This window comes from Ursus arctos, unplaced genomic scaffold, assembly GCF_023065955.2.
Source record: "Ursus arctos isolate Adak ecotype North America unplaced genomic scaffold, UrsArc2.0 scaffold_32, whole genome shotgun sequence".
Lineage (NCBI taxonomy): Eukaryota > Metazoa > Chordata > Mammalia > Carnivora > Ursidae > Ursus > Ursus arctos.
This window is the reverse complement of record NW_026623008.1, coordinates 1,968,272-1,976,633: the sequence shown is the minus strand read 5'-3', so window position 1 is coordinate 1,976,633 and position 8,362 is coordinate 1,968,272.

Genomic DNA, 8,362 nt, shown 5'->3' with positions numbered 1-8,362 from the left:
GAGGGAGACAAACCGTAAGAGACGCTCAACTCGAGGGAACACACAGAGGGTTGCGGGGGGAGGGGGGCGGGGGATGGGGTAACTGGGTGACAGGCATTAAGGGGGGCACGTGATGTGATGAGCACTGGGTGTTACATGCACCTGATGAATCACTGAACCCTACCTCTGAAACTAAAATACACTATATGTTAATTAACTGAATTTAAATAAAATTTTAAAAAAAGGAAAAGATCCTTTACTACTGTCTAGTAAAGGCTTAGTCATGAGATCCTTCAGATTGTATCAGTGGGCCAAGGGCTTAGGGGATGATTGCTAACACATATCTTGGGGAGGACGGTAGAGATAAAGGAAGTTTCCAAAGGAATTTTTACAGGATCCTGGCAGTCAGGCTAATGTCACGCTGAGGCTGCCTCCTGCCTTGAGTGGAGTGTTAGCGCTGAGCTCCTGGGGGAAGGTCACTCCGCCTGTCCCGAGTGCTTGTCAACGGGCTGCAAGGGAAATTTAATTTCTTGCATATTTCTTTGGCCTTTGATTTCCACATCAGTCGTTAGCATCATCCCCCGAGGCTTGGAGAGGAAGGTGGTCCAGTGGACTCCAAGCCTGGCCTTTCCAGGTCTTGTCCATGGCGGTTGCCCTGGGCAGAGGCTGCCACAGCCCCACCACTGGGGGATTCAGGAATCCGGATCTGGGGTGCAGGAGGTGCGGGGGGCTGGGACAGGTCGGCTTCCGTCCTGAGCCAACCTGCCCTTCCGCCAGGCAGGGCCCCTCCTCGCCACCCTGCCTCGTCACCCAGCATCCCCAGTTCCCAGCCCCACACCAGCCCAGGGTGGCCGCAGCTGTGTGCGTTCACGGCATGCCCCTGCTCAAGAACCGCCCGTGGCTCCTAGTGGCCTCTTCCACCAAGGGCAGCGGCCTCAACTTCTGCGGGAAAGCCGCCCCTCTTGCTCACACTCTGCCTGTGCGGCCCTGACCTTTCCAGGGGAAAGCCTGCATGACTGCTTCCCAGGCTTCCCTGCGGGAGAATGTAGCCCCACTCGGGAGACCCGGAGCCTCCCCTGTGCAAGGAGCATCCTGCCGCCCCACTGAGCCGGGTGGCCAGCTGCCTGCTGAGGCTTCAAGAGCTGTCGTGTGCTTGCACCAAGTCCCTGGGTCTTGGCCTCCTCCAAGAGGGCGACATGCCCCTGCTCCACTCCTTCAGCGGCAGTCCCAGGACGAGAAGGCGCGTGGAGCAGAGCCACCACCGTTGTTGGAAGCCCCTGGCGCAGGGGCGTGTCTGTTAGGGCGGGAGGTCCTGGTGAGAGCTGACTAGTGTCACCTCTCCTCTTCCTGACGTCCCAGCCCTTCATCTGGGCACCCCAGGCTTCTCTGCAGCCACACTCCTCCTCCTTCCTGCCTGCCTTCCTCCTTTCCCCCAGAGGCATTTCTTGAGCCCCTACTGTGTGCCGACCTTCGTGCACGCATCAGAGATACAGCTCTGAGCGCATCAGACGTGGTCTCTGTCCTCATGGAGCTCACTGCCACTTGTGGGGTGGGGAGGGGGGCGTCAGTGCCACTGTTCTGCCCCTAAAACGGCTAGAAGACCTGAGACCTGGGGGACAAGCAGGAGTTCACTTGAGGACAGGGACGGGAGAGAGTCAGGCAGGTCATGGCAGGTGCAGAGCTTGAGGCGGGAGGGAGTGTGGTCAGAATGACAGCCTGAGGGCTGTGGAGCTGGGGTAGAGGGAACAGGATGGGGGGAGACTCTCGTGGCTTCACCATCTGGGGGCCGGGGTCTATTATCCTCAGAACAGCAAAGAGCCACTTCAAGCCACTTTGTTCAAGCAAAGGGACAACGTGATCAGGTCTAGTGGAAAGACCCCTCTGGGAGCTGAGGAGAGGGCAGCGTGGAGGGCTGAAACGGATATCCTGAGCCCCAGCCTAGACCGACGAAGTTAATGTCCTGCCTTCCCTTGAATACTTTCAGGATGGGGAGTTCACCACCTCCCAATACAGGTTATCACATTGTCTGCTTTAATCCCATTCTTCAGACATTCTTGACATGACATGGAATTCAGATTGTTCATCGTGCTGGCATGTTCCCCCAAGAGACTTCAAAATGTGCCAAAATCCTTCTCAGAATGTGGTCTTGTGAACAGAACCCAGTACCATGGCAGTATAAGAAAATGGGGAAATGTTCACCTCCTCTCTTCTGGATATTATACTTCTGTTAATACAGCCTCTTCCTGCTGCAGCTCTTACATGTGTCCATCCCACAGCACAGGGTTTTGGCCCTGTATGCAGCAGGTGCTCAGTCAGTGGCCGGTGAGACACTGATGTGATCTGAGATCCCAGGACTCAGCCCCGGAGATGCTGGGTGATCCGTCTCTGGGCTACCCAGCATGTTTCCATTTGAACCCACTGACGGGGCCAAGCATTTGGGTGAGCTTTCAGACCACCTTGGTCTCTTTGCTGACCCCAGGCCTTGGTGCAGTGGGCAAGGTGCGGGGAATGCCAGCCGCAGGGCACTGTCTAGCCTGGGGGGCACAGGCCCACCCTCTCCCGGCACCTACCTCTCTAGGGCCAGTGTCAGCAAGGGGGTGTCACAGCTCACAGGGCTGGCTCGGCATTTTCTTGGGTGTTGTGGGTTGAAGGGCTGTCCCACTCAGCACACCCGTGGTCTGCCCAGTCCTTGCCCAGCGTTGCTGTGCCCGGTCCCCTGTGTCTGCCCTGCAACAGGGAGTCAGGTAGCACGTGCCAGTGTGCAGGGGGCCCCGGGACTGGGCCCACGCTGGCCACAGGAAGGTCCCCAATAGGGCCGTTAGTGCAACCTTGTGTGTGTGTCGGGTAGGGGGTGCTAACGCTGAGCCCTGTGGGCGAGGCCTGGGCCCCGTAGCCACCAGGGTGGAGTGATCCGTCCTGGGAAAGGTGGGGAGCTGCTGCCCTCCAGAGGCCATCTTGGGTTCTGCGCCCACAAGGCCCAGCCTGTCGGGGAGCAGCTGGGCAGGTCACCCCTGTGGGAACCCAACCCCGACTCGGTGCTTTCCTATAAAACCCGCTTTCAGAACTCAGCCTGGTCCCTGCAGGGCTGGTCCCCACCCCAACCCCCTGCCCTGGTCATCCGGCACCTGTTTGGCCCCTCCAGCACCCAGAGACTGGTTCTGCCACCGACCTGGGGAGCTCTGGGGGCATCTCCTTGTGTCCAGCTGGCTCAGGGTGTGGCTGGGGCTAGTGGACCTGGAGTGAGTGGCTTGGTCTCTTGAGCCCCTGCTGTCTCAGCCGTAAGCGGGGGATTAACGATGACCGTGGAGGGAGTGCAGAGGCCCCAGGGTCATAGGTGGTGGAGAGGAGGACCCCAGCGCTGCCAGCAGAGGTGAGTCTGGAACTCTCTTCACCCTGCGGCTGAGACAGTGACTGCGCGGGGCCAGGTTAGGACAGAGATGGAGGCCCTCCTTCCCTGCTTCTGGCCTCTGGGCTGGCCCTGCCCCTGGGGGAGAGAGAGGGCCCCTCATCTCATGGAACCCTGTGAGTACTCTCTGCAGGGGCCCCCAGCGTCAAAAATAAGGACTCCAAGGTGCAAAAAAGTGTGTTTGGCCCTCGAAGCTCAGGGCCTTTGAGCACGCCACGGTCTCTCCCCGGGACAGTGTGCCCCCGGGTCTTCATGGAGCTTCATGGAGCCCCCCCGCCCCCCCCCGTCCTGTACACCTTTGCCCCCGGGGCACCCTCTCAATCAAGCCTTTACTCGCCACCCCACAGAGGAAGGAAAACACCTCTCACCAACTCTGTCCTGGTTCCCTGGCGGTGGGGTTTGCACTGAGGCCCCCCTACAAATATGTTAGAACCCCAGCCCCAGAGTCTGTGATGTGATCTTCTTTGGAAATAAGGTCTTTGCAGGTGTAAGTAAGACAAGGTCATACTGGATGAGGCCAGGCCCTAAATCCCGTGGCCAGTGTCCTTACAAAAAGAGGGAAATTTAGATGCAGAAGGCCAATGACAGCAGAGAAGGAGGCTGGGGTGACACAGAGTGACCACCAAGGGACGTGAGGATGGCCAGCAGCATGGAGGCTGGAAGAGACCAGCAAGGACCCAGTGCTAAAACCCCCAGAGGGAGCGTGGCCCTGCGGACCTCCAGCCTCCAGGATCTGCTTCTGTGGTTTGAAGCTGCCCAAGGAGGCCATGCAGCGGCCCTGTCCCCGTCTCACGGTCCCTCAGACCTCCTCTGCCCTCTGATGGGTCCCCTGCTTTGCTCGCCTTTTCCCAGATCTCCCTTCTCCCCAGGGACACACGCTCGTGAGGGTGGGACAGGGGTGATCTGCAGATGGTGGCCGGCATGCCCTGGTCTCACGGAGCTCCGTGCGGTGGGCCTGGAAGGGGCTGGGGGGTCACCGTGAAGACATCCACGTGCGCAGCCAGCCAGAGCTCGTCCTGCACACCCCACAGCCTCCCTCCTGGCCCGAGGAGATTTTCAGCCTTGAGAACTGAAAGGCAGAGGCAGGCAAGAGCAGCAGCTGTGTGCCCCTGGTCCCCCCACCCCAAAACTTGAGAGCCTCGGGGTGACACCACTGTCCCATCGCTGGGCCCCAGGCCTGGGCCATGGCCAGAGGCAGCAGGCTGCCTTAGCTCCTAGAGCCAGGGTCCCAGAACTAGAACCCCTTAGCAGGGTAAGGTGGGTAAGCCACACGCTTGGCGCTCCCTAAATGGGACCCTCCCCTGTGCGACATCCCCAGCAGGGGGAGGATGTAAACCCCCCACCCTGTGGCTGTCCAGCATTTCCTCTGAGAAGTCATCCACGGGAGACCCTTTCCTGTGCCTGAGGGGACCCTGTGCACCTGCATGGCTGTGCTGGGTCCCCCAAACTTCTGCTCAGCCACTGAGGCCGCAGCCCCGAGAGGCTGTGCCCTGTGGCCAGCAGTCCCCTAGGAGGCCTGTTGGCCTGAACATCCCAGGGTCCAGGGCGGAGGATGAGGCTGCAGGGTGTGTCCCTCTCCCCTGCCAGGGCCAAGTGGACAGTGCCCATTGCCTGCTCCCCTCCCTGCCTGGGGGCCACAGGGAATGTGCTGGGTGGAGGGAAGGGGCACAACCGCCTCCTTTCTTCTCCGGTCCTGGCACTGGGATGACCTATCACTCGCTGCAGGGTCCCACGGGTGCCTCATCCAGCCACCGGGCAGCTGGGAAAGGTCTCTTTGGTCTCGGATGACGCCGTGGCTATGAGTGGGCCTGAGGACAGAGGCTTCTCTGTGCTGATGAGTGCAGGCCCGGGCGGGTGGGGTCCACAGATGGGCGAGGGGGCGGTGCGGGGCCCGGGTTGCCAAGTGGGGCCTGGCTGCCTCCCCAGCCCACCAGCGTGGCCTTGCTGAGCAGCTCAGCTCAGGGGGCTCAGCTCAGGGGGCACGCAGTCACTCCTCCTTGTACCCCGAAGAGCAGCTGGCCGTTACTTTCCGTGAAGCACCTGATGTGTGTGTCATTTTATTGAATTCTTACAGAAACTCCCCAGGCTGTGGGTGTCATCGTCCCCACACAACCAAGAGGTGAAGGCTTGCCCATTGTCGCCTGGCTGGTGAGTGGCCCGGCCTGGGTGAGAACCCAGGTCCATCTGACTCCAAAGCCCCAGCCCCTGTGTAGTAATCAGGGACTATTTCAGGTTTCCAAAGAAGTAGGGAATTTTAAAAAAATGTGTGTAGTTGACCTCAATTGAGAATGTAAAACGCTGCAGACATTCGGCTGCGATGAAGCCGCCCCCACCACCATCAACGAGCAAACGGAACAGAAACTACAAGAGGCAACTGTTTCAGATGTTGGACGACAGGCAGTGAGGACAGTGGCTCTTGGGAGAAAGAGGCAAAGCCGGAGAGCCCCAGGGCTGCCTGGCTTTCTTCGAAGAGGTGGAGCATGGTGGTCTCGTTGGGTTGGGAGGCAGACATGGGGTTCAGGGAGGCTGGGGGGATGGGGACCCTTGGGCCGCAGTGCAGAGACGGAGCTCCAGAAACCCTCTAGGGTTCCTACTCTGTACACATGCAGAGTGAGGTCCCAGGGAGAACAGCTCCCAGTGTCCAGGCAGGCCCAGGGACACTTAAATGCCAGCCTCCCAGAAGGAAGGGGCCTTGTGGCCACCCAGGGCATTCGATGCAGACCAAAGGCAGTGTCTCAGGTGTGGGGCTGAGCTCCCCCGCAGAGTGTGGACTGAAGGCTGCTCTGCACCCGGCCTCGTGAGCTTTGCAACAAGACTTGCAAAGACCAGTCTCCACCATCACTGAACACCCTGTCGGCACAAAACTCAATATCCTTAAACACGAGAAGCTAGGATTTCAACAATTTAGCAGGCACAACCTCCAGCACCCAATCAAATAGAACCGGACACGTGAAGAAGCACAAGCATGGGACCCATAACCAAGAGAAGAAGCAGTCAACAGACACAGACCCAGAAATGCCACAACAACAGAATTAGCAGGGAAGGCATTTAAAACTATTGTAACTATCTCCAAGGATTTAAAGGAAGCCATGCACAAAATCAAAAAAGAAGAGAAAGTATGATACTGAATCAAATGAGAATTCTAAAGACAAAAATACACAATATATGGAAATGAAAAAAAATGTACCAGCTGGGATTCGCAGCTTAGACGCTACAGAAGAGGAGACCCACGGACTTGAAGGTAGGATGATAGGAATTATCCAAAACGAAGCACAGAGACAGCAAAGCCTGGAAAAGGCAAGCAGAGCCTGGCTGACCTGGGGCGATACCGAGCAGTCTAACGAGATGTGGAATCAGAGGCCCCAAGGGGCTGAGGGGGAGGACATTTGTTTAACAAAGTAATGGCCCAAAATGTTCCAAGTGTGAGAAAACCCTCAAGCCCCCAGATCTAAGAGCTCAAAGGACTCAAAGCAGCACGAACACAAAGAGCGGCCCGCGCGGCGCCCGTGGTCTGACTGGTCCCGCAGAGCTGGACGCCGTCTCCAATGTGTTAAAACTGTCCACCGAGAGGTCCGGTTCCGGGGAAGATATCCTTCCAAACGGCAAGTGAAATCAAGACATTTTAAGACAAAAGATGAGAGAATTCATCACCAGCAGACTTGCACTATAAGAAATGCCAAAGGAAGTGTTTTGGGCCAAAAGGAAATGATGAGAGAAGTAAATTTGGGTCTTCACAAGCCATAGAAGCCCATTGGAAACTGTAAACACGTGAATACACCCGAGAGACTTTTTCTCCTAAATATTTAAAAAAATTCTTCAGGCTATTTGAAGCAAGAGTCACAAGAGCCCATTACGGAATTTATAACACGTGTGGAAGAAAATAATAGCACAAAAGACGGGGGAGCGAATAGAATTACACACTTGCAAAGGTCAGATATTTTATGCAAAGCGATATTTTGTCACTTAAAGAGGGACACTCGTAAATTAAAGGTGAAGCATTTGGCCCAAGCCAGTACTTCCTGATGACAAAGGTCTGGGTGCTGCAGGGACAGCAGGGAACGTCGGCATCCGGATACAGGCATCACATCTGGCCTCGTGGCCCGCGGTGAGAAATGGACAACGTTCTCCTGGGGTTCTGGACCAAGGCAGAGAGGTCCACTCTCCTTGCTTCTGTCCCTGCCGGTCCTCGCCAGGGCAGCGGGGCAAGAAAAAGCCAGAAAAGCATACCTTTGGGAAACAAAGAGCTGTTTCTCTCTCTCCATCTCGTTGGTACATGACCTGATGCCTTTACATGACCCCAGCATGTCCACAGGTCATGGCAGGTAAGACGGAAGCCCCTCCCCGGCCTTCCCCCACGGCCTCCCCGCCTCCTCGAGGTCGGTACGTACAGCCTGGTGCATGTTTTATGCGGTTCCCGCACACGCGTGCTGTCGTGGGCAGCCATCAGCGCCACTCCCTCTGTGCGGGGGTTTGGGCTGGAAGTCTGTGCTTGTAAGCGCCACACCAGGTGGCCCAGGCAGGGCTTGGGCAGCTACGGGGCGAAGGGTGGGCTTGCGCCAGTGCCTGTGGCCAAGCAGGGCTGGGAGCCCCCGAGCTGGCCCTTGGGGCTTTGTGAGGGACCCACGAATTGAAATGGGGGTGGGCGGGTCACACTGTTTTCAAAAAGTCAGGTTAACCGAGGTGCAGCGTCCCTGTAGTAAGAGCCCCTTCGAGGGTACCGTCGGCTGAGTCTCCCACCGGCGTGTGGCTGTTTGCCACCATCACAGTACGGAGCACCTCCGGCACCCCGAGCCTGCCGGCCGCTCGCCTGTCCGTCGGGGGGAGCGCTCGGCCGCCTTCCGCTGTGTGTCTGGGGGGTTTCCTTCGCTGCTGAGTCGCGTTCCTTCCCACAGAGGCGCCCGTGCACATCCCTCTGTTTCAGTCCGTTTCGGAGACTGAACATACGGACCAGACCTCAACATAGGACCCTGACCTCTG